The sequence below is a fragment of the Sebastes umbrosus genome, chromosome 18 (assembly GCF_015220745.1).
Source record: "Sebastes umbrosus isolate fSebUmb1 chromosome 18, fSebUmb1.pri, whole genome shotgun sequence".
NCBI classification, from domain to species: Eukaryota; Metazoa; Chordata; class Actinopteri; order Perciformes; family Sebastidae; genus Sebastes; species Sebastes umbrosus.
This window is the reverse complement of record NC_051286.1, coordinates 15,504,746-15,532,011: the sequence shown is the minus strand read 5'-3', so window position 1 is coordinate 15,532,011 and position 27,266 is coordinate 15,504,746. Positions and strand designations below refer to the sequence as shown.

Genomic DNA, 27,266 nt, shown 5'->3' with positions numbered 1-27,266 from the left:
TAGTATCTATTCTCACAATAACATAATACAGGAACAGGTACAGGAAGCTCTGAGGAGATTAAACTGAGCTGTGATGTAGCCGGGGTCAAGGTGTCCAGCTGGTTAAATAGAAAAATGTCTCAGAGCTCTAAGATGTTTGTGCTCTGGCTATCATATCCACCTGAAAAACTAATGAACCACTGAAGATGGATGACCTTCTCATAGTCCTTTTGCACTGAGCACAGGCTGTGCGTCTGCAGCACTGTTTGGTAATTTCTGGGACGTCACCAAACTGAGGCTGTTTCCATAAGAGAAGTTTGCATAGCATCGTGTAACTAACGTAGACACAAGAGGACACAAAAGCTCGGGTCAACCACCGAAGAGCAAACATTGTAGAGGAACTAGGTCAGCATGGAAATATTAGATGTTTACACAGGGGCGTTTACTGATACAAAGCTCAGGCTGAAATACTAGAAGAGTCCAGAAAAGAAGGGACAATAAAGAGTTTATGTGATACAAGGACTATTTTGAAAATCCTTCACTGACTAATCATAAAAAGACTGTTGTTGTAATGGGTTTGAATATACTTAACTTACAACATACACTAGACTGTATACTTATATATACTTAACATGCGGGTTGTTGCAGAAAAAATACATGTCTGTTGTATGAAACAGTTGTAATAGGTTTACAAAAAGAGAGCACTTTGTTTTCTTTTTTTGTGTGAAATATGACAAGCACAAAAATAATGCCATAGATGCAAAATGTAAAAATGTAAAGGGTTGGAAGGCACCCTTCAAATCTGAAGACTCTGCTGAAGACAGTGATTGCCAGATGTGTGGACTCCAATCACATGACTTGGACTTGAGTAAGACTCTGAATCAAAAAAGACTTGCAACTCGACTTGTACTTTAACACCAATGGTTCATGACTTCACTTGGACATGAGCCTTTTGACTTGAAAATACTTGATACCTTCCCCCAAGCCAAAAGATTCTAACTTATGTCATTTAGTGTCAATTCATTTACCTTCATTTCCTGAATCAATGTTAACGCTATTCATTACCAGCAAGTCAACACTTAATCCCTCAGATCCACTTTGTTTGAGCCAATCCGACATCATCCAGTCAAGTCGCAGGACAGAACTGTGAAGAACTAACGTTACGTTACTGAGCGCCAGTTAGGAAAAAATTATACCAAACATAATTTTGTTTGCGTACAAAAACTATGCGGTGGTCAACATAAACAAAGTGCAGTATGCAAATGGTGCGGGTCGAAAATTACAGACTGAGACGCAAATGGCATTATATTTGGTGAAGAGCGCATTATGACTTGTTTAGGACTCGAAATTCAAAGTTTAGGACTCTGTACTTGATTTGGGACTTGACTGTCTTGACTTAGGACTTGGCTTGGGACATGACTGTCTTGACTTAGGACTTGACTTGGGACTTGCCTGTCTTGACTTAGGTCTTGACTTGGGACTTGACTGTCTTGATTTAGGACTTGACTTGGGACATGACTGTCTTGACTTAGGACTTGACTTGGGACATGACTGTCTTGACTTAGGACTTGACTTGGTACTTGCCTGTCTTGACTTAGGTCTTGACTTGGGACTTGTCTGTCTTGACTTAGGACTTGACTGTCTTGACTTAGGACTTGACTTGGTACTTGCCTGTCTTGACTTAGGTCTTGACTTGGGACTTGTCTGTCTTGACTTAGGACTTGACTGTCTTGACTTAGGACTTGACTCGGGACTTGACTGTTTTGAATTAGGATTTGACTCAGGACTTGACTTGGGACTTGACTTAGGACTTGCCTGTCTTGATTTAGGACTTGACTGTCTTGACTTAGGACTTGACTCATGACTTGCCTGTCTTGACTTAGGACTTGACTCAGGACTTGCCTGTCTTGATAGGACTTGACTTCAGACTTGACTCGGGACTTGACTCACAACTTACCAGTCTTGACTTAGGACTTGACTTGGGACTTGACTTGGGACTTAAGGAGTGCAATGACTTGAGAAGAACTTGTGACTTGCAAAACAATGACTTGGTCCCACCTCTGTTGATTGCCAACCAGCTCTTCTGTCCTGCTGATTTCTCTACAGGGACCAATGTACAGTAACATGACATTTTTGAAGAAAAACAAAATTCGTCGTCAGAATTGTTCAGGTTGTCATACCAGCATCAACCTGTTGGCCTAAAGTTTGTTTATGTAAGATGCTCTCCAGCTGAAGTACAGTGGCACAAGGTAAATAGCAGAGTGAGAGGGGTCACCAGCGATGTAGGTCAACGTTCCTGACGCTGCCTCTCTTGGTTACCCAACAACTCTCATCTAGCACCGGGGGAAAAAATACAGAACATGTTGACACTTCTATGTAGGGTGTCATGCAGGTAATCACTCATCTGGAGTGGAAGTGGGTCTGTGTGCTCAGTGTGGGACTAACCCAGATAACTCGATGATGGATGTCTTTCACATAATCCCATGACTTGTTATACCATTATACTGTATGTCGATACATGTTGTGAGTGACCCACTCTACTGTACGTGTTATAATAATATTTTGGTGTTTTTATATATAGATGTGCATGTAGAGGTAGAGGTAGAGGTAGAGGGTGGAGGAGGTGGACCAAACAACCTCCTAATGCCTTTTGAAGCCTGATAAAATAGCCTCCAGCGTTCATGGGTGCTGTCTTTGTTAGTTCAAATGACTGTCTGCCAAATACAAAAGAATATTATTCAAACTCCCTTTCATTCTCTCTATATTCAGTATCTCTTATCTTTGCATTTCAGATCTAGTTGGATCTATTCAGTGCTGAGACCGTGGCCCTGGGCGACTGCTTGGCCTGGATTTATTGAGCCTTAATTAAAGAGTCTGAATGGAAGCAGACAATTGACCTTTCAGGTGAGTAGGCTACTTTTGGTTCAGGGGTCTTTTCACTGGGAGTCAATTAATCTCCAAAGGTGAATAGATGCAAGTTACAAGCCAGTTAAATGTAGCATCCTGATAAATGTACATCAGGAGAATAATCAGCAGCTTTTTTCAGTAAAATGTGTCTTTTTTTTATTCCTGAGATGACAGCTGTTATAGCTGCATAAACTGAAACATGAATTTGCAAACAATAATCAGTTTGGTAATATGTATAATTTACTTAAAGGAACAGTGTGTAACATTTTGGGGGATCTATTACCAGAGATGGAGTGTAATAATAATTATGTTTTCATTAGTGTATCACCTGAAACGAAGAATCGTTATGTTTTCGTTATCTTAGAATGAGCCCTTCTTATCTGCATAGGGAGCGGGTCCTCTTCACGGAGTCCGCCAAGTTGCTCCACCATGTTTCTACAGTAGCCCAGAATGGACGAACCAAACACTGGCTCTAGGGAGAGCCTTTCGCGTTTTTACGTTACTTGAAGGCCAGCGTAGTTCTCTGACACGCTTGTGAAACTGCAGTAACGTGCAAACCGTGGTACCGCCAGCCGCCGTCTGACTTCCGTTGCTCCTAAAGTAGTGTTATTATGGTAAGGATGGCCCCTGAGCGAGGCGAATGGCTTTACCACGGTTTTGCACTCCGCGGCTCACATTACCGCAGTCTTGGAAAGGGAGGAGTGAGCAGAGGGGAACTGAGTTAGTTGCAATCTGAAACCACACCCCTAGATGCTGCCAAATCCTACACACTGGATCTTTAATTGTTTGCTTGAGAGCAACAATAACTTTATTCTATAGGCTACAACATGATAATGCTGATTTTTCAATCAGTCGTATTTAGAACAAAGCTTTGTCTGTCATGACAGAGTTAGTAGTACTATACTAAAGGCCTTTCCTTTACACTGTGACTCTCTTCATAGCCGTCTGAAGGCAGCAGGTATCTGTTCCATCTGCAGTCTCTAACTGGAGAGATTGTAAAGCCAAAATTACGCACGACAGATCCGCTGGTTAGATTTTGTGCAACCAGTAACAGATGTTTTGATTAATTATTCTGCACAGTTTCTACTTCTCAGGACCGGAAGTTCTGATCCTGACCCGTGCCCAAGTGCGCCACAGGTGTCCTCTTGTGCGCACAGAGCAGCAACTAAACATCGACTTGTGGAGGTAAGGAGATAAAAACAAACACTCTGTATAGAGAAAGTACTGACAGCTCAGCTGCTGATTCTGAGGACAGGCAGGATGGACATCTGAAACATGATGCATCATCACAAAGTCAGTGGTAATCAGTCCGTATAGCCTACCTGTCTGAATGTTTAGTAATTTGTTGTAATATGAATTCCACACGTTTCAGATTTGTCAGCATTTCTTGATGTTTCTTGACATTTTCTTGTCCAGGAAAAACATTTATCCTTACACTTTCCCAATCTGAGCTCTTCTGCTATGAATATATGAATTCAAATTCTCTACAATAGATTCTTTAAATACATACCTCATGGCATTAATGTCTCACTGGGAGAGGCTTCACAAAGCTTGATTTCATTTCGCCACGCAGAGGGGGAAGGATGACACCAAATCCTCCCCTGAATGGAGGAATAACGAAGCCAACATGTCATGGTGGAGCAGTGTGCGCGGCCTGTCGCCTCCAGCATGGCTGCCTCACAAAGGCCATCAGAGTTCCGCTGAGACCGCACAGAGCCGAGGCCTGTCTGTCAGTGCGTGGGTGGATATGTGTGTGCATAACGGGGAGAGAAGGAGAGAGAGAAAGAGAGAGAGTTGCCTACTTAATGCTGACTGGTCAGTTCCGGGCCGTAGGTCCAGATGGCCCAGTTTGGCCTCTGATTTCTCAGGCCATTGTCCAGGTAAGCATTTGTCTGCACACTCATGCGCATACACAAAAATATGCATATACAAGAATAAACAAAACCTTGCCTCCCAGCCAATGTTTTAGTTTTCAATTCCTGCCTGAAAACGTTCTCTCTCGCTCACGCTTCAGTTTATAGCCTGAGCCTCTTCTCAGTCCTCCCACCTTAAATAGTAGGGGAGCGTTTGGAGAATGGAAAAATGACAGAAAAAGACGAAGTGAAAGGGATGAGGAGCCGTATACCTATATACGATATGTGTGAACAGAGAGGGACAGAGCGAAAGAAACACATATGGAGATACATTTAGATGTGCCATGACAGTTATAACAGACAGAGCAAGTGCAAGATGTAGAAATAGTCGATGTATTATCACACAACAGTTCATACGATGTCTACGTTTTTCTTTGTTTTTTCGTTCGTTTTCCTACAAATATCCAGCAGCACGTGTCAATTTCCCCGTTCGTTACATATACAATCTTTTCAAAATAAACTTCTGTCTTCACAGGAAACAACTTCCTTAGGTTTAGGCAACAAAACGACTTAGTTAGGTTTAAGAAAAGATCGTGGAAGTGGCGTAATGTAAGTTATATGTGATAAATAAATCAGCATTGACTTCTGGTTTCACACGGGGTACAAACACCGGTCTCCTTTCATATATTTAGATTATTGTATTGAATACTGGAGTGATACATACCGTATTACGATTTGCAATGTGTTGTATGTGTGTGTGTGTGCTTTAGTCTTGTCCTGTTTCTTCTGTAATGTTCTGGTTACGATGCAAGTTGTAATTGCAGGTTGCATTGTCACTAAAGTCTGTTTTGTGGACTGCAGGAAGAAGCTGCTGCAGTGCTGTAGCTAACGGGGATCCTAATAAAGATCCCACATCAGTCCCACCTACATCTGCCGTCTGTCTGTTATTCCCAGGTACAGTAGGTGTTATCTTCCAGCCCTCCTCTTTCTCTCTTTACCCCACCTCTATTTTGTTTTCATCCTTCCTCTGCTTGTACATCCGTCTCTCTCTTCCCCCTGCTCATCTTTTGTTTTTAAGGCTTGCACCCTTTCCTGCCATTTGATTGGTTAGCCGGTGACACACCGCCTCTGAGAACAAGATCAAACACTCCTAAATACACAAAGAGTGTCCGAGAACTTCCTGGCTCATGACAGAATGGGCGCCATGTGACCTCTCCGTCTGTTTACATTTGCTTCCTGTCCATGACCGACGGACGGTACGACCATGACCCACTCTGTCTGACAACCTCGATCCCTTGTCACATGGGTGATAGTTGATAAACACATAGGAATTCCTAACATAACTCAGGTTTTTAACTGACCAAGCTGCATATTATTGTCCATATATCCATTTTTTTATCCACCCATCCATCTATTTCTCTGCATCTAATGTATTCATTCCATGACCTAAAATATATGCTGTAACATTTCACAACACACCTGATATTTACCTATAAAATCAGTGCAAGGCCAATTCAGTTCAGTACTATTACTTCAAAAGTGAATTGACTCTACACACACTGACACACACTGACACACACACTCCTTGCCGCCTTGTTCAAGCTTTTCGTGACAATAGGGCCTTGTCTCAGTGCATTTCCTGACTCGGTGCAGAGAGAAAGGGACACTTTCCGGGGATTCTTCTGCTGCGTTGGCCTTGTCCTTGTACATTATTACAAATACAAACAATCTGCAGCTAAACACTCCCGGGGGAAATTAAAATGATTCTTTTTAATTTCGCTAATTAGCCGTATGCCGTCATAAATGTGATCGCTATGTGGGCGGACAATGAGCCTTTTCGTGTCCTGTGCTCGTTGGCTCTAGTGTCAGTTCCGATATGATCACGGCTGGTTTTCCTTTTACGTAAAGCGTCCCACCAGTTCTTTACTCATAGGACATTTTGGTAAACCCTGGACAACAGATGTTTATTATTCTGTGAATCTCTGTAAAGGCGTTTTTTTAAGGATAGGTCAGTTTCCCCAAACTTCCCAAGACACATTAGGGCATTTTGTTTGCTTCTGTGTGGTGATTGTATCTTAGCTTACTGCTGAATTCATTCTCTGTGGGATCCAGTTCCTCACTAGGGGAATCACTGGTCAAATATGAAAGATGGACAGTTGGTGAAACTAAACCGCAAATTGTAATCATAGACTGTATATAAGAAGTGGACGTAGTCACTGTGACGTCCCCCGTTGGTTGGTGGATTGCCGTTTTGAAGTCTTGAGCTCCGCATTTTGGCCGTTGCCATCTTGGGTTTTGGCCATCACCATCTTAGTTTTTTGCAACCAGAAGTGACACGAGAGGGTGGAGCTAAGTAAAACCGAATGCTGAATAAGAAATTTTTACGCGACCAAAAAGGTTACAATTCATTTTCATGAACTGACAACACACTGTGAAAGGGTTAAAGTTCTAAGACAAAAACGCGGACAACTCCCAGTCCAGACAACGCCGCGGTAGCGACCTGTCAATCACAAGGTAGCCACGCCCTAAAGCATACCCTGCTTTATGGTCTTTTTTACTCTAAATGGGACCATAATTGACTAAATGAACATCATGCTGAATTGAAGAAGACTTGAAACTAGCAATTGAGACCATAAACTCATCTTTACAATGTTAAATAAATCAAGTGAGGAGTAGGGTCATTTTCTCATAGACTTCTATACAATCAGACTTCTTTTTGCAACCAGAGGAGTCGCCCCCTGCTGGCTATTAGAAAGAATGCAAGTTTAAGGCACTTCTGCATTGGTTTCACTTTTCAGAGCCCGGAGTTGCCAACTGATAGCAATTTACTTATTTAGCCTGTAAGCTCACGCATTTTTATTATTATCAATTAATTAAATTAGAACTTAAGAGCCATTTCAGGTGTACAAAATATTTCCTAAAACAGCTGGGCACTGTAGTTTTAAGCAAATGTTATTCAAACAGGAGTAAATAGTGAATTTGTTGGGCACTAGTTTCAGCTGTGGATTAATACACATTTGATGCTCTAGTGAGTATACTATGTACGGCAGCAGGACTGAGTCAAAACAAACTATCATGATAAGGAACTTGTCACCCAGTTTTAATAGTTTTTGACAACAATGGGGATCTATGGCAGTGTTTCCTAACAGAATGAATTTAAGGGGTCAAGAAATGATTACTGGGGTACTGAATAAGGAAATGTAAATTCTGCTACACAAAATGATGCATCTCTTTTGGCCTTTTTTTTTTTTTTTAAGAAATATTGAACAGTTTATTCTCTTCCTGTGTCTAAAATTATTCAAATGTAATGAGTCTCAAATATAGTCTCATAAGGGAAAATCACATAAATTTGGCAGACCTTGTTCATATGTTTTTCTCTCCTCTCATCTCCCACTTCTCAGCTAATTGGATGATTTGGCATTAAGTATTAAAGTGTGTGTGTGTATTGGTCCTCTGTCTCTCTGTGTGTGTGTGTGTGTGTGTGTGTGTGCATGTATTGCGTAACCCTCTGTTTTTGAGGAGCACTTGAAAAGGAAGCAGAGCACTTGTCCTAGGGTGCTGTCAGTCGTGCCACTGAAACCAACTGTGGGCTTAAATAAAGAGAAGGAGAGAGAGAGATGATCTGAGATAGACACAAGAAGAAAGAGGGCTGTGTAGATGCACAGCGGGGCCTCACAACACCCGTAGGCCAGCCATGTAGTGGCCCACTGGGATGCTGTGCTCAGGATACAACAAGACCAGTTGGTGAGATGAGGAGAGGAAGAGGAAGGCAGGCAGGGAGAAAAGGAAGCGGCAGAGACAGAGAAAACAGTGAGTTGAAGACTTTAAAGTGTTGTAAAAAAAAGGAAAAGAAGATGAGTAATGGATGTGAGTCACCATCATAATCTTTTCAATAGTTCCCCATTGAAATCAATCTAGTCAACAATGTGTTTTGTGACATTCAGAATGGTCGCTACAGGGCTCAGTGTATTTTAAATAATATTACTAATAGGAATTGGATTGGTTTGTATTGGGTTGGCTTCTTTATTGAAGTTATTCTGCAGTTTAGAGGAGCTGCAAGGCTTTCATATGATATTTGGCACTATACAGTATTAGTGACATACGTCATACTAAGGTTTCCCATGAAAGGTTCAAAGCCAGAGAAAATGAAACCTGTATGTCATTTTACTGGGTAAGGATGATGTTCAGGCAGTCAGCCGGTCCAGAGCAAGATCACTACACCTGTAATGGCCAGATGGTGATGAAATGATGCTTTCAAAATGCCAGTACGTAACATTACATTTAAGCCCAATTTAAGGCTTTGAGAATAGAAACATTGTCAGTATATTGTTTGTTTTGTATAATGTTTGGTTTAACGAATATTTAAAGGTGCTATTGATTACTTCACAACAAGTCGTTGCCAAGCATTTACCGTCAATCTGAGCCATTTATCAATTTTTTCAATTTAGAGATACCACGTGATACCAACGTCGTTTCACTATTGGGTCACAAGCCTTGTTAGAAGTGGGAACCAAACATCAGATATCGTCCACAGCGATAAACAAAACATTTATTTTGGACCCGCCAAAATTTTTTAAATGATTAATTCACAATCATAATAATATTTTTTAGGAAAAGTCATACCTTTATTTGGCACCTTTTTAAAGGCTCTGTGGATATATTTTAATTTATTTTTTAATATTCGTCTACATAAATATGTTATCAATAAGACCTTTAAAGGCACTGAAAACACATTTTCTCTATCAGCTTCTCATTACGAGCGACGGAGCCCGACGCAAACGCGTCATTTTCCGCAAAACTTAAGACTGTTGTGGTTATTTCCCATAAGAGATTTTTGCATTTATGTTTTTGTTGTTCAATTGTTGTCACCTTGTCAATTGTTTAAAAAAAAAGTCAGAAAGGTAAAGGCAAGATTACAAGATTTGGGAATGAATCTTAAAGTTAGTGATCTATTAAAAATAAATGTATTATTTCACATCTAATCGCAGGCAAAAGTGCTTTAACCACCATGCAGATTTTTGCAATGACCCCCCCATGACACAAGAGACCTGCATCCTTAACCTGTGGCTTTGAGCAGTGTATTCCACAGCACATCTATCGACACTGGCACGTCATTAAACATGTTGTTCACACAAGATTTTCAATCAGTTAACCTTATTCCCCCAAACTGACCTGAGACTCCCACTTATTGGTCCATTCTGATTGGCTGGGTTGCACAATAACAAGAATGTTCATGCTTTGAACCTGTTGCTTGTGCAATAGCGTTATTTTTTGTTTTAATCCTGTTTGTCCCCATGTGAGGTTATGCAATTGGATTGATTGGATCTCTATATAAATGCACGTGTTTGGCTGTTAGTTTGTGTATATTTTTATATGCATGTGTATCAAAGCCGAGCCTCCTAGGATAGGGTAAAGTTAGAAGGGGAGGATTTTGTGACAAAGAGGGAGGAGAGGAGGAGGAGAAAGAGGTAAATATTTTGGTTTGGAGGGAGTATGAGGAAAGTGCATACGGTTCGGGTCAGAGCATAAACACACTGGAGGAAATGACGTGTGTAATGTTAATGAATGAATACCGGACTAAGGTTACTATAGTACATATGCACACATACACACTAAACATGAACTTGTTTGTGAGATACATGGATGCTAAACCTCACAGGAGGGAAAGTTGTGTTTACATTCAGTGACTAGGTGCGTCACAATTTTATAGAACGTATTTTGCAATCCAAAACACACCAACAGAACAATAGCCTGCATTATTCATGCCCTGATTTACTCTAATTTGGAGGCTTAATGTCCCTGGCATGTGATCACTTTTGCTGTATTGGTAAATCTGCTGCTGCAGCAGCTGGGAAAAGCAAGAATAAAATTCTCCATTAAAACAAAAAATCACTGTGGCTGCAACAAGGTTTCGTCTTTTAATGCAGCGTTTAACTGAGGAAGGACAATCTATATTTTCAGCATGCGCTCTACATATTCACAGAAGTACAGGAGCATAAACTATAGTCTCCATGAAGGGACTGTTTGCCCACACTATTATTCAATATTTACCCCAACTCCTCCTTCAAAAATAATTATTTTGAGCAAAAAACATTTAAAACTCTTCAATTATAAGTTTGCTAGTTTTTGTTTTTCACTCAGGAACACGCTTGTCATAGATTTAACCATTTATTGCACAAATGGAAATGCAGTTATGCTTGGCGCTGATGACTCAAGATGCTCCCTGGATTAGCCAAGCAGCATGCTAAGCCAATACAGCGAAGACATTGAATACCATTTTAACATTTGCAGCCATGCATGATTGGACTCTGAACTAGAAGGTAGAGGCTGGGGAGGTGGGGGAACAAAGATTTGCCAGCAGCAGCAGCAGCAGCGGTATGTAGCAGCATTGGTGTAGCAGGGATCAGTGAGGATGGAGCCATATCTAAACGGACCGCCTTGTTGTGAGAATGGGCTGTGATTGGTGTGCGACTTATTAGAAACAGTGATTCAATCAGCTGGCTGTCAGGTGATGGGTCGCATGACTTCGGTGTCCTGCCAACACAAAGCTTCATTTTTTGGCAATCTTATCAGTGTACCTTGTTGATTGAACTGATTTGACCCAGACATTAGTAAGCATTGCAAGTCTGTTAGATATGTGATTTGTGCTCACAGATAAGCCAAATATTTCCTTGTGTTAGGTCGAACAACTTGCTGTTATATAATTTCAACATACCACGGCCTGTAGTGATCTATTGCTTAAATGTAAGTGCCTGCAGTATGAGCGCTATGGTATGTTTGGTATGGTAAACTATAGTGTGGTATGGTATGATATACTACAATAGCTTTCTTGCAGTTCAGAGAAGCAGCAAGACTTTGATATGTGTCGCACAGCTTTTAGTATGACGTCATTATATAGACTGACTTTCTTTCAGCACCCCCAACTCTGACTGACTTCCAGTGTATGGTGTAGTATAGTGTTGTGTGGTATTGGCTGGTGTTATATTTGTAAACTGAGTTGATCACTGAGATATAAAAAGCATATTGCCTCGTTAATGATAACATTATTTTGAAAGGGCACACCACCAGTGACTGACTGACGAGTTTCCTTTTTTGAATTATACACATTCACATTATTCTATTGTCTAGCAGCCACTTTAATGATACAGAGGAAGATAGATACACTTTCAGAACAATCCTGCTCCCCATGCTGCTGTAGCCTCCGTTTAAAACGTAATGATAATAAGTGGCGCTTTACAAAGGAGAGATCAAAAGACAATGAGACAGGAGAGGTTAGAGATTGGGTCATCACCTCCTCGTGGACTGACAGAGGCTTTGTGCTTCCTATCTATTTAAAGAGCTGTGTTGATCTCAGGGTTGAGTGAAAGTGTGTGTGTGTGCTCCCCAGTGGTTAAAGGTTAGGGTCTGTATAAACAGGGGTTTTGTGCATCAGTTCTTTTCTGACTCTAAGTCACTACCTCTTCCATACATGGCATCAGATTGCGTGTGTGCTTGTGTTTGACCTGCAGGACACCATGCTCAGACTGCTGTCTCCATGGCGAGGGCTGCTTCCTGTCATCGGAAGGCTGGGCTTCCTGTGCTGAGGGCGCCGTTACAGTTGGTGTGTGTGTATTGTAGATTCCTCATATTGGATACTTTACAGCATCAAGCAGATGGGAAAGTCCATACATTCATATACAATAAAAAGAAAACATATCCATGTACTGGTGTTGGTGGTACATTCTACGTAGGGACTAAAATATTTGCATTAAAGCAAATCTGAATTTACCCCTGACCCCGAAAAATCTCACTGGCCATTCTTCATCCCATTGTTCCAATGGCAGCAGCTCAGGGAGGCAGAAACAGCATCCAGGAAGCTGTTTGAATCCACAAAAAGTCGTGCACACTGTATGACTCACCCTCTCATCTAGATTAGACCCCTGCTAGCACGAAACCAAAAAGATAGAGCCGAACTGACTAGGGGTGGGTGATGTTAAGGGCGAAGCTAAAGGTGGAGGGAGCCTCTCAAAATAGCAGACGCAGGCCAAAGCCATTGTCTGAACTGTTCTAGTGTCTGTTCTCTTCCTCCTGTAGACTACTCCATCCCTGTCCGCCACACCCCTACTACTACTACACTGACTGGACAGTAGACACACAGGCACCAGGGGGGAAACCATTTCACTGCATGCTATTCTTTGAGGACAGCTATTGTAAAGCGTCAAATCGGACAATAGGAGGGGGCTTTCAGTGAAATAAATTTTGCAAATGAGTGTGCCAAATGTAAACCTTAATATTTGGTATTGCATGTCAGTAAATACATCATATTTTATACATTTTAAAGGTCTTGATGATAACATTTTTATTTAGACGTATATTTAAAAAAATCATATTAAATCCACAGAGCCTTTAGAAAGGTGCCGAATAAAAGTATAGCTTTTCCTGAAATAAAAAAAATATTATGATTGTGAATTAATAATTTAGAAATTTTTGGCGGGTCAAAATAAATATTTTTCTTTTATCTCTGTGGAAGATATCTGACGTTTGGTTCCCACTTCTAACAAGGTTTGTAAGCCAATAGTGAAACAACATTGGTATCACTGGGTCGTCAGTTTGTGAGGAAAAATCAGATGAATGGCTGAGATTGACGTTAAGTGCCTGGCAACAACTTGTTGTGAAGTAAATGCAATGGAACGGGGGAGGGAGAATGCGACATCTAGTGGCTGAATGTTATCACTGTTATCAACTGTACCTTTAAATTACAGAGCTTTCCAGTTATTCATCAACTTGTAGTCGGTGTAACTATGTTGTTGCATGCATCTACAGTACAGACACAATATACTGTATCTTTTTTCATTAAAATCAATCCAGAGTGTGACTTACTATTCCACACTGACACTAAAGTCCCCCTGAGCATTGCACTTGAATCATCATCATGACCTTTCCTACTTAGGTTGCAGCCTTCTACATTAGAGTGGTGACAGTGCTTACATAGCAATGCACATGCACGCAAACACAAAGTCGTAAGGCAGTTTTGTAATGTTTAAAAATGCAGGAGATTTATGGTTGAAGATTCCTTCTCAAGGGTTGCAGAGCTGACAAGGTCGCAAGTAATTTCACACTCAAGACAAAACCAGACTTCATAATCACTGCTAAAATGCTGCCATATTCACATTCCCGTAATGTCATATTTGGAATAAACTTAATGCTCAGACACTTAAAGGTGCCCTTTTTGAGTTTTTGACCACTAGTAGTGCTATGGAGCAATGTTTTTAAGAGTGTGTCCCGGTTTTGTATCTTAACATAATGCTTTCCTTAATAAATAAAAATACTCCATCTGAGGAATTGTGTTCCATTTTTCAAGCGCCTGACATCTTTTGGCTTTCTGCTTGACATTTGTGACTGAGTGGGAGGCAAAAAGCGCTGATGTCCATCTGACTTTTCTGTCTTCCGTCTCTTGAGACTCTGTTTTCTTGGACTCTGTTCTCCCTCACAGCCCTGTGGCACACGAGCAAGTTTTTGCCAAACAGTTTTTGCAAGTGATTGTTGACATAAGCAGCAGAAGTTGTTGCTGTGCTTTACAGTTACAACTCAAAAGTCAACTGAACAGAGTTTTCTGCAACTGACAACTTACCTTACACGGTTTGTCCCAGTGCAGTGAATGCCACCCATCTAGAGCTGGATTAAGTGTACAATGACACTTATTTGACCCAGTTCTGATAGTCATCTGGCCAGGCCAGGCCAGACTGAGACTGCAGCTCTGCAGTATCTGATGAAACTCTTCTTGTGACAGCACTTGACATTTCAGTCAGCCAGTCAGCACAGCACTGCTCCCTGCACAGTGAGGCAGTCAGCATCTTTACGTAATAGCTGATATGTATCAAGCAGAACTAAGAGAGAGATACAGAGTGGCAAGATTGCAAAGAACACCCACGCTATCTGAAAAACAGTGTGTGTGTGTGTGTTTGTGTGTGTGTGTATGTGTGCTTCCGCATCTAATCTTTCCATAAGAAGCAGTAGGTGTCACAGCAAAAAATATGCGAGATGCCGGAGTTACAAAAGTGAGTTTTCAACCAGGAAAGTTGCTGCCTACTCAGAGATTAGATAAAAGAGAATAGACTCTGGGCACAGAGGCGTCGTTCTGAATTGGAAACCAACCACTCAAACCTGGACCGAGCTGTACTTAAAATACTTCAAATTCTTTTTTATCTTTTCCGAGTGCCAGGACAAAGAAAGGTGCAATAAATCAACTCTCAAATTCTTTCCTGTGATTGTCGGAACTTTATGACTCACTGTATTGTCCTGCGAGGCGAACCATGCCCATCTGGCGCATGAGGAGGATAAGTGAAACCCTGTGAAAGAATTTGCAAATAGCATCTGTCCCATTTTGGCAGTTGGCTTCAAAACTGGCCTCCTCTCCCAAGCAAAATAGTGCTACACACGCACACACACACACACACACACACATACACACACATTTATAGCCAGAGACACATGGCTGGTTGTGTGGTGTTAAATAGATATTACCATTAAAAACAAAATTAAGAAGTGCTATATCATAAAGAAGTTTTCCTTTTTTTTTAAATTTTCTAATACACAGACTAATGATACAATGATAGCATTATTATAGCAGAAATTATAGCATTACTAATAATAGCCTTGTAATAATTAGTAAATATTAATTTAATTTCATTGTTTGTTAAGAATAAAATAACTACTAAGTTTAATTAACTATGAATTTACTATTTATAAATGATATTGTAAAGTACTACTGTTTGATTTTATGTATATAACTTTAATGGCGTGTAACTCACCTTTAAAAAATTAAAAAAATGATTTATTAACCATCATTAATGCCATTAGTTACAACTTATAAACCCCACTGTAAAGGGTGCTTTATTAAGAAATGCTACCAAAAATAGATTGCCAAAATGCCTCTTCCTTGCACTCACCACAGCCCTCTGACATCAGCGACCCTCATCCCTTCACTCCAAAAGACCGCTCCAACCCGCTGCTATGATGCAACCATGAAGTCAGCGATGTAATGTCAGCGTAACTGCAGCGGTAGCCTTTGGCACGGGTGTTTCTTTTCACAACAAAGAAGAACGTCCAACTGTGATGTTGACATTCACAGACAGAGAGAGAGAGAGAGACAGAGCAAACTCACAAATCGATTGAATTTAATTGTTATGTAACTTTGTGTGTGTGTGTGTGGGGTATAGGTGGAAGCCATGTACTGACAGCCCTTTCCTATCATTCACTTCTGATTGTCCAATCAGAACTTTTTCTACAAACACAAAGACAGGTGTATCTGAGATTACATCATTTATCAAAGAGAAAATAACTCACACTTTTGACCTCTTTCTCCCCTCTATCATTCTCTTTTATCCCGCTTTATTTAGCCCCGTCCAACACTTTCATCTTCTCCCTCATTTCTACAGCTATCTTTGTATCCTTCAACAGATCTAAGCTTACACGCAGACACGTTGCGCTGTGTTTCTCAGCGAGAGTACAAGTTAAAGCGAGCACGCTGCTGATTTATGAATGTGCTACCCTTGCTGGGAATACAGGCTGATCGCCAGCCCAGAGAAACTAATTACTCTGTCAGTTGGAAGCAATATGCAAGACCAGCGGAGGAAGAGGAGGGCGAGGGGGAAAGAGGAAAGGAAGCTGATGTAGGAGGAGGAGGAGGAGGAGATAAGGAAAGGAAAGAGTAAAGGAAAGATAATTAGAAAAGCTTAAAAGGAGTTAATGAGTATGAAGAACAGAGGGAGGAGATTGATGGAGGAGCAGCAGGGAAGATTTTGGGCCCTGATAATAAACAATTTGGAGGAAAAATGAGAACAGGGGAGAGATATATGGAGACAGAAACAGGGGAAGCAGAGAAACGCTTGCTGACATAGAGGAGTCAATTAGCAAGGGGTGATGAGAGGAGAAGGAGAATAGGAGGAGACAGAGCAGACGGGAGACGGTGCGCACACACAGAGACACGCGGAGACACATGGAGACAAGCAATCAGTAGTAATAATAGTGATGTCACATTTCCTTCACCCTGTTTTCCAATATGTCTTTCCCCTTTGAGACAGATCTGCCTGCTCTGTATGCGAGACGTGTCCCACTTCCCCTCATCTGCCCTCTGTGTGTGTGTGTGTGTGTGTGTGTGTGTTGTGTATATGCTCATGAATTGGCATAAGATGATTCAGTCACCGAGTAGTTTCAGCAGGCCACCGGTCCACAGACCTGTCCCGCGCGCTCATTGGTTCGAGGGTTGTGCTGCGTCGGCCAATGAACTTGCAGCGAGATTTTATGGCCATGCTTGTGTGTGTGCAATCAATTTAAGTGTGTGTGTGTGTGTGTGTGAGAAAATACAGAGAGAGAAGGAGAGAGAGAGAGAGAGAGAGAGAGAGCAGACGGTCAAAAAAAGAACATTAATAAACATGTAGAAAATGCAATGTTTGTGTCATTTTCCTCAGGCGATGGAAAGAGAGAAGATGCTGTGTAATGACACATTAGAAGCAATGTAATCCTTCTCATGAGGCACCAGGAGCGATCTCTCTCTCACACACACACACACACACACACACACACACACACACACACGCACACACACGCGCGCGCACACAGCTCTTATTTATCATTCTGCCTGACTCTCTACCTCCTTCTCTTTCCACCTTACTCATGCCGGCTAATGGTTAAAGGAGCAGAAAGAAACCTCCTCAGGAGTCAAAGAACCACAGTCTGCAGCCAGTGTAGTCACACCATTGTGGGTTCTCTGTGGGTTAAACTTACAAATCAGCCCTATTCTTTATATTATAATTCATCTTTAGCCATTCAATACAGTGTAAATATGTCTTTATACAGTAAGTAGTTTTCATTGGGTTGACATGGGATTACCTATGCAGGGGGGTTTCATGCACTAGGAATGATGCAGGAGATAAAAGCAGGTTCATGCGTGTATTTCATTGATATAAAAGACAACAGCTGGTGTCAAAACACATACACACAAGATGTTCTTCTTCTTCTGCTGCATTTTTGACAGTTGTCAATCAATGTGTGCCCCTTCTGGTCAGTCAAAACACGTGCAAATCGACAGATGTCAGACTTCACTTTGTTCTCGCTGTGTGGAATCTAAAAAACTATGACCAGTATGAGTGCACTGCCCGCTAGTTTATCCCTTAAAGTTCCACAATAGAGCCATTTTTGTCTTTTTTTTAGGGGGGGACAGGTTTTTTTTAGGGGGAGATAGCAGGTCAAATGTAGATGTCACATAGTAGTGGTGTACATCATCTGAAGATTAATTTGAGATCAGCACTGTGTCAAGTATGACAGAATAAATAAAAAAAAAATGATATTAATTAATTAAAATGAATTGTGAAAGTGTATAAGTGTTTAGAACATTATTATAGACAGATTTGGTGCTAAATTTAACCATTTTTTACCACTCGAGAATGATTGATAAAAATTATCCTTGATGAACACCATTGAAAAATCCATGCTGTGATTTGGTATATTTCTGTAAGAATTGCATTTTTTGGCAATTGGGTGGCGAGCACATCTGTTCTGGAAACTGCTCAGAAACCCCCTTATTGTCAATATACCTAGGAAAGCCATCCATCCTCTGAATACTCTAGGTCTGTAGCTTGTGGCTGTAAAGTGTCATGAGGCTGTGATTATCCTAGAGGTCACCACAGGTCATTTTATACAGTGAGGTCAAATTTGAAAAAAATGGTCTCACTATATGGAATGGCTACTATGGGGACTAACATCATCACACATGAATACAATTGGGCTCATTGGATCCACAAGAGTCTCAGCTTTACAGTCATACCCAATTTATGTTATGCCAATATTATTTATGGACCCCAGTATGCAGAAATAGTCAAATACACCATTTTTATAATAGGCAAAAATAACACATTTGTACTGCATGCAAGAAACACATGTTTTTGCCCCAAACTGCATTTGATTATCATAAAGTGGGCATGTCTGTAAAGGGGAGACTCGTGGGTACCCATAGAACCCATTTCTATTTATATATCTTGAGGCCAGAGGCCTTGAAAAAAGCTATGCCAGTTTTCCTCGCCAAAATTTAGCCTAGACTTGGAGTGTTATTTAGCCTTCTTCCCAACAAGCTAACATGACATGGTTGGTACCAATGGATTCCCATGGTTGTCCAGTTTCATATGAGACCAGTATCTTCATTAGCTTTAAGACTGAGCCCGCTACAACCTCTTAAAGACAGTAATGTTGGCAGGTCAGAGAAATGTCGGGTCTACTGGTTTTGGAGTTGGTATCAACACGTCTTGCTGGGCCACAGTGGCCGACATTGGGATGCCTTTCCTGTTTGTGTTTGCAGCTTGATGATGAACCGATGTCAAAATATCTGAATGATTCATCACAAATCCTTTGCGTACTTTGACAAACAAATCTTGAAATCTTACAAAGTCACATTGTGTCTTTAGGGAGTGACTTGTTTGCAGACGCCTGACTTTTCCTCGCCATTTTAGTTTTTCACTGTTCACTGTTTGTCAGGAGAGTATGCTTTTTCTTTCTCAGCTCAGTATTCCCTGGAACGTGGCCGAAACATTTCCATTTCAAAGCAACGCTGGGGTCTCTAAATCAGTGTGTGTGTACGTGCATGCATGCGTGTGTGTGTGTGTGTGTGTGTGTGTGTGTGTGTGTGAGGGTATGCACATCAGTGCATGAGATGTATGTGTGTCAGGCTGCTGAACTCCGTGACGAGGACAGCTCTCTGAAATCTTCTGCTCAAATGTTCAGTGACATCTCTGTTTGCCTCTTACCCAAAAGCAAAACTGTTATCTTATATACACTCTTCAAAGGCACACAAATGAATGCACTTTTTTCCCCAGAGAGGAAGTAAGTGAGGTGAATAAGGGACAGAGAGAGACAGTCAGTGCCTGCCTATTATGAAACGTACTTTCTGCCTGCAAGGAAACACCATTTTCGTCTGCTCCCAAGTACTTTTACTTTGGCTACAAGAATAAACCTAATACTTGGTTAATATTTAGCCAATTTACAACTAATCACGTGTATTTATATTATTATGGAGGTTTTTTTTCCCTACCCTCAAGTCGGCAATGGCTTTTCTTGATACAGTTAATCCATCACAAATATTTGATTTGGTTTCTTTGTTGGGGGGAGCAACCTTTATTCAAATAAATGGTAGGTCTTTCCCCCATTTTTATTCTCCATACTAAAATAAGAGCGAAGCAGTCCTCTACCTGTTTTGATCGAGGCTCCTGTTTTTTTATGGCATAGGTCAGTTTTGCATGTAAAACACCAGGCAAAATAAACCAGTTTCTCCAGCCCGTTCTCATTCCCAGGGCGTCAAATACCAACGCTTTGTCACGGCCGCCGGCATTTGATACCGACGCTTAAGGCACCTTTTAGAGTTGGTATGAGACGCACCAAGCTTTCCATTAACTACAATGTAAACCCATCCTTGTTCAATATCAAACGCTCAGGGAAAGTGTGCCAGAAGTGCGGTGACGTAGCTTTGAGAGCGAAAAGACACACACAGGGCGGGTGGGAGTGGAAGTGGATGGGTCCGACAATTATAAGGCTTTCATCCAAGAGACCGCTGTTCGTGTCCCGTGCGTCACAACGTTCAGTGTCATTTTCACTGTACAAACGAAGCATTTTAAGCCCAAGCATGATGTTTTTTTTCCTAAACCTAACTATAGTGGTTTTGTTGCCTAAACCTAAGCACATGTTTTTATTTACTTCACAACATTAAGCATGTGTTTACTGTGACCAAAAAGATTGATGCCGACAAGGGCTCCTTAATATGACTTGAGGCCCCGGGGCTACAGAAGTTTTGGAGGCCCTTCCCTTCCTTCACAATATACCACGACAACTTTAATTCAGAACCTCCCGTCAATGGACAGCAACAAATTGTAAATGGATTGCCCTACTCATCAGTAAACAGAATATGAAAGTCATTATTATAAGACTTAACAATATGTCAAGACAAAGCTAGGTTATTGAGCCAAGTAGTCCTGTGTGCACAGTGGCAACACGAGCAGATCAGTCTTTTCAATTATAAAAAACCCCACCAATATCACAAAGCAGAGAACTGGTATAAATTTGGGGTCGAGTTTGGGGGTTCTCCCACAAGAAAATTTCAAGGTGTTTGACTTAGAAATATGCGATTTTACATCATTTTCGAGTATGTTATTGCTATAGATAACACCCAAAAGCTTAAAAACAGAACTAGCTATAGTTAAATAATTATATTATTATTTACATATATCACAACCTTTGTCTGAACATTGAATTTTTCTGGAAATGTTTGCCCTGTAAATTCATATCTTGTAAATCAATAGAGCAGATTCAGAAAACTTTTTAATGATGTTTCATTCTTTATATTAAATCCAGACCTCCAGACCCCCTACTGCCCATTTTCCATCTCTCTCTGTTCTAGCACACATAGTCAGTATATGACAAGTTGGGATGAGAACGTGATTATATATTGAGGTGCATATTTAAAATATTTATCTTAATATAGACACACATTCAATGTCTTTATAGGCATTATTTCTCAATATAACTGCAGTTTGGTTAAACTTGGATTAAGATTTTGGTGGTTGCGTCTAAGAAATGGTTCAGGTGCTAAAAGTGAGGTCTTCACTTGAAGCAGAAAAATAATCAGACTGGTTGAATCTAGGTCACCAGAAAAGAAGGTAACTCAAAATGTCTGCCCTCCTGCCTTACACATGTTTATTTATTAGCACAGTACTTGCTGTACTTGCTGAAGACCAAGTTGGCTGGTATTTCTCCTGGTTACATTAGTGCTCCTCTTTGCAGTTTGGTGCATTCAAAACTGAAAATTTGAGGAAATAAAATAAATTGCGATACATTTGTAATGAATATTTCGAGGCTGTATTTCTTTGGGTTTTTCCTCTCCCTCAGCTGAAATCTAAAAAATACACATGAATGAATGATGAAGGTGTTCAAAAATAAATATGAGACTGTGCATGTGTGTGTGATCTGAAGTAAAAATAAGCAATGTGTAGATGTTGTCTAGTGGTCTTGGGAGTGAGTGGGTGTAATATGAGAGCTCCCCAAAAAATCCCATTGCATAGATAACAAATACATGTAAAACAGAGGGAGTAAAACAACAAGCCTGAAAGATGAAAGAGAATAAGAGATGAAGTGTTTCTCACTGGGGGCTACAGCTCAGCTTGCTCTGTCTTTCCCTGCAGTTCCTCTGTACAATAAGTTTATCTTTTCAGATTACATATTTGTGCAGAAGTGGTTGTCATTCTATTTAATATATCTTTTGTTTTTAAATAGTATTATTTCAGTTAATGAGCAAAGAAGACAGAAAAGAACTATAGGTGAAAGCCTTGCATTTATTGGCATTGTAAATCCGTCCAGTCAACCTCTGGGAATATTGTTCTTCTCATATGACTTTTAGCCCGAAAGGAATTTAAAGGACAGGAAATAGCTGCAAAGAAAAAGAAAAAGCTTACGCAAACTTTTAGGGGTCATCTGTCCAGACATCCGAGAGCACAGCTGATAACGTATCACAGTCAGTATCCGGGCGAATGGGTCACACAGTTCAACACAATGTAACACTGGCACGTTAATGCTGAATTCTTGATAAGCCTTTGGTATGCTAAAGGCAATTCTACCACTGGAATTGCTATCGCTGCTATATATCATCATCATTTCCTGGATGACTTTTAACCTCTCAGGTCTAAGCCATTTTTGACAAACAGCTTCCCAATTTAGAATAAAATGGACATATTATTGATACTATTATAAATTTACTATGAGATATGTTCAAAGTGTATGTATGTAAACTTCCATCGCTGTATGCCTGTATCAGAAACACGTTTGCATTTTTGCTCTGCAGTTTGCAGGGATGCATTTATTGATCAAACAGTAAACACAAATAATGAAAACTGATTGTGGCCAAACACGTAGGTTTATTTTAATTTTGAATTAAGTATAAGTGCAGGAACAATTAGCAGAACTTCCATGGTGGACCAAAGTGAGTCAATGAAGTGATGAGAGTTAACTCTGCATAGTTTATTAATATCAAATATTTTTATAATAAAACTGTATTTATCATGTAGAATGAAAAAAAAAAGAACTTAAATTTGGGACATTAGTTGTTAAAAGTCCCATATTATAAAAAAGTGAGATTTCCACGTTTTTTTATTATAAAGCAGGCTTAAGTCCTATATAAATACTGTGAAAGTGTCAAAAACACTCAATCCACAGGGAAATACACACAGCCCGTATTCAGAAACTCTGCATTTGAAACAATCTGTCAGGATTTCTGCCCATTCGTGATGTCACAAATATACAATATTTAGACCCTTGACACAATTTTAAACGTAAACATTCTAAATGTGTCCCAGTTTATTTCCTGGTTGCAGTGTATGTGAATGTCATCAGCTGACAGGAAGTACACATGGACCCAAGCTGTTGCCTAGCAACGCAATTCTGTTGCACTTCCGTCAAAATGCGCTAAAACGGAGCGTTTCAGACAGAGGGTAAATACAGGCATATTCAGGCTGAAATTATGAGGAAAATAAAGTTTTTTTTTAACATTACAGCATGTAAACATATTCTAGTAGAAACACGCAATACAAGTATGAACCTGAAAATGAGCATGATATGGGACCTTTAAGTCTGGGACAATTTAAAGTAGAATTTGGGACAGTTGCGGGACACTGAGCTAAAAAGTTGACTTCCAGTCCTGATCTGGTGGGTGCTGGTATTAAAGAAACCCTGACCAATGCATCACTACTAGCTAGTAGTTACTTATGGAGGACTTTACGACACACATTTAGGAATGGATTTATAGCTGGTGCAGTTCAATCGTGGACTGTGTCTGCTGAAAGCAACACGTCACTGTGTTGCTCTGAAGTCTGTTGAGTTCACTGTCAGACAGTGAAGGAGTTGCTTGCTGCTGAGCAGCTGGCACCAAAGGCTGACATTTACTGTTGATGCTTAGTGTTTTTCTCCCTTAAGTTTGCATCAATGTCTTTGTTAATCCATAAAGAAGGGAAAGGAACGGGCAAGAGAAATTAATTTGGCTCTGGACGTTAATGTTTTAGTTAACTGTTCACCTACTTTGTCTTTCATGTATCTGAACGTTCTGTCTGAGCAAATATTTTGTTTGTGTGCTCTCGGTTGATATAGTGTTAGCTTCCACTGACAACTCACTGTATATGTGAGTGTGTGTGAGTGTGTGTGTGTGTGTTGGGAAAACAGAAATCAGGCCACATCCCCTGGGGAGACAGACTGAGGCTCATATCCAATGCTCTTTATGAAAGAGAGCTGTCCCCCCTGTCAGATCTCTCGATCTCTCTTCTCCCAGCGCCTTCATCTCCTCTTTATATTCATCTTTTTCTTTTCTCTCACATCTACTCACCCCTCCAGCACACTCCCCCTGTATTTCATTCATCTGGCTCTCCGTATCTTTTCTCAGAATCTATCAGGATTTCACTTTGAACTGGTTCCCCCCTCTCTCTCTCTCTCTCTCTCTCTCTCTCTTTCCCTCTCTTTCTCTCTCTGTACATGTCCACGGCATTCATGATGAAATTGAAATTCTTGCCTTACAGCTAAAGCAGACGCCTTGACTCGTGACTTAACTTTCACAACGAATAAAATCACTCCACAAAGTCTTGGAATCAGTCTTTCAATTTTGAATGATTAGAAGATAAGTTAATAACCTGTGTGCTTTTATATAAAGGATGACATCAAGCATGGCTGGTGAATCATTCAATGATGCTGTTTTTATATTGAGACATGGAAAGTCCTTTTTTTCTGGATTTTCCAGGCTGTATCTATTATCAGTCTGTGACATGATCTTACACCTCTTATGGCTGAAGAAGCGCCCGCTGCATTGAAAAATCACTCTGCAATTTCCACAACCTATGAGCACAGGAATGTCCCCTTTCTTCACATCAACAATCTTTCATCTTTCCTCACTCTTCTCTTGACCCCCTCATAGTGTCACCGTGGTGATGGGGGGCCGGCGGTCGTTCATTGGTGTGGCGCCAGATAGGAAGCAGCTGACCGCTGTGCAGGAAGTGGACAATAAAGGACACACTGAACCTCAGGCGAGTAAAGAAGAGAGTGAATGTGTGTATGTAGCCTATATATATATATGTGTGTGTGTGTGTGTGTGTGTGTGTGTGTAGACCATTGTTTTCAGTAGTGCCATGTAGGATGGAGTGAAGGGTAAAACCCAGCTAAATCCACTTCATCACTCTTAGTTTACTGATTTTATTTCAGTAAGACTTTATTACACATTTATTAATCATAACAATGAATAACTATAACACGCTATAATGTAGTTGTAAACATAATTAAAGCCATTTTAAGTGTTTTATTAACATATTTGACACGATAACTTCTCTTATGATGCATCAGTAACTGGCAGTGGTGTAAAGTTACATTTACTCAAGCACTGTACTTAAGTACAATTTTGAGGTGCTTTTACTTAACTTGAGTATTTCCATTTTATGCTACTTTATACTTCCACTGCGCAACATTTTGGAAACCAATATTGTACTTTTTACTCCACTACATTTATTTGACAACATTAGTTGCTAGATAGATAGATAGATAGATACAGTAGATAGATATATACAATAAATAATGTTTATAATAAAGTAATTTTTAATACATTTTGAGGTAAATATTGGGGTAATTTGGCAGTAATTCCAAAGAAATTTCAAATAGGTTACTTGCTAATTATCACTTAATTACCATGAAAGTTGTGGACCTGTAAAATGAAGTGTTACCAAATGTGCTTATATTTCCACATATATAACTTATATAACCACATTACAGTGTATACTATTTAAAAATGTTAAATGCAGAGGGTTAAAGTAAAGTGTTACCATTACTCCCTAATATGCATCAACAAACTTGCTTTAACGCTGATAAATTAGTTAGAATCGGCTGGTGATGGGTCTGATGGAGACCAGACATCTGAGACTGAGATCACAGTTGTTTAAGCACACAAGATTACCTTACAGGGTATAGAGTAAATACAAACTGTGTTTTCATATCCGAAGCACAGATCAGGGCAAAGGGAAATGATTGGCATGCCTCGAGCCCCCCGAGAGACAAAAGGCAGAAACAAAGGCTGTCTGTAAATAGTGCCGCTGTACGTCTGCGTGCTCTCTGTGGCTCCTGCAGACTTCCTTATCTGAGAGGCATCGCTTGGATCGCTCCTCTGAAGTCAACGCTTCCCATTGTTCCTGGAAAGGCTGGAATTTCACAGCTGGTTCAATGGGAGCGACAGAGAGGGGTACACAGGGCAGAGTAAAAGGTTGGATTTAGACCATACATGGAAGCAAAACAGACAATGGAAGAAGTATTGAGCACAATAAGATGTTGAGTTACCTATGAGACAACTGTTTATCAAAACGTAAGGCTTACATTAATACAATCTAACCAATTATAAGTACAACAACTAATATACATAAGAATACTATATTTTTTAAAAACAGAATATACTGTATATACAGGCCTTCCTATGATATTATATTTTGGCGAGGAAAAACTGGCATGGCCATTTTCAAAGGGGTCCCTTGACCTCTGACCTCAAGATATGTGAATGAAAATAGGTTCTATGGGTACCCACGAGTCTCCCCTTTACAGACATGCCCACTTTATGATAATCACATGCAGTTTTGGGCAAGTTATAGTCAAGTCAGCACACTGACACAATGACATTTGTTGTTGCCTGTTGGGCTTGAGTTGATTTGAGCATATATTTTCTATTTTCTTACAGTTTATGGACAATATTCGTCATTGTTTTGTGTTGTTTATTGATTTACAATAATAAATATATACATACATTTACATAAAGCAAGCCTATTTGTCCACTCCCCTGTTGATAAGAGTATTAAATACTTGACAAATCTCCATTTAAGGTACATTTTGAACAGAGAAAAAATGTGTGATTAATTTACGATTAATCCTGATTAACTATGGACAATCATGCGATTAATCACGATTAAATAATTAAGTAATCGATTTACAGCCCTTTTTAATAGTAAAGCATCCTTTTTATTACAACGATTTAAAAAGCTCATGGTGACGCCATTAGACCGATGACCTCAAGATTATGACATAGACGTTGCTTGGACCAGTAGCCAACAGGAAAATAAGGTTTATGATTCACTGTATTTTCAGAGAAGAGATTCCACAGGCTGAATATGTACTCCTCTTCCAATCCGCTGACTTTCCCTTTATAAATTCTCAATTTAGCAGACTTTGGGTTTTCAACATATCCCATATGAATAAAGACACTTTTCATGCCTAGCGCGAAACTTTCCAACCTCATAACTTTTTCAGCAGTTAAGCTCAGTTGTTAAAAATCAAGGTTTGATACAGAAGTTGGACTTTATCTTTTTATGAACAGAGAAATAGTTTCACTCTATTTTTGTGCAGGAGAGCAAATTAACAGGCGTAATGTCATATTTATTACTCCAAAAAATGGCTCCCAAACAAACTAATTTTGTTACTGTGCTGTATTTGACCTGCCAAAAATGT

The 27,266-nt window shown here is 40.2% G+C and overlaps 1 long non-coding RNA gene across 2 annotated transcripts; it reads left to right on the top strand.

Annotated features, from left to right (window-relative positions):
* Positions 1–2,778: 2,778 nt before the first annotated feature.
* Positions 2,779–25,266, top strand: LOC119476684. Of its 2 annotated transcripts, none has more exons than XR_005204081.1 (5): positions 2,779–2,883; positions 3,967–4,071; positions 4,460–4,766; positions 5,601–5,693; positions 24,709–25,266. It is a non-coding gene; the product is annotated as an uncharacterized LOC119476684 (long non-coding RNA). The 2 variants fall into 2 exon arrangements; XR_005204082.1 differs by lacking the exon at positions 24,709–25,266 and adding an exon at positions 12,248–12,990.
* The last annotated feature ends 2,000 nt before the right edge of the window (positions 25,267–27,266 follow it).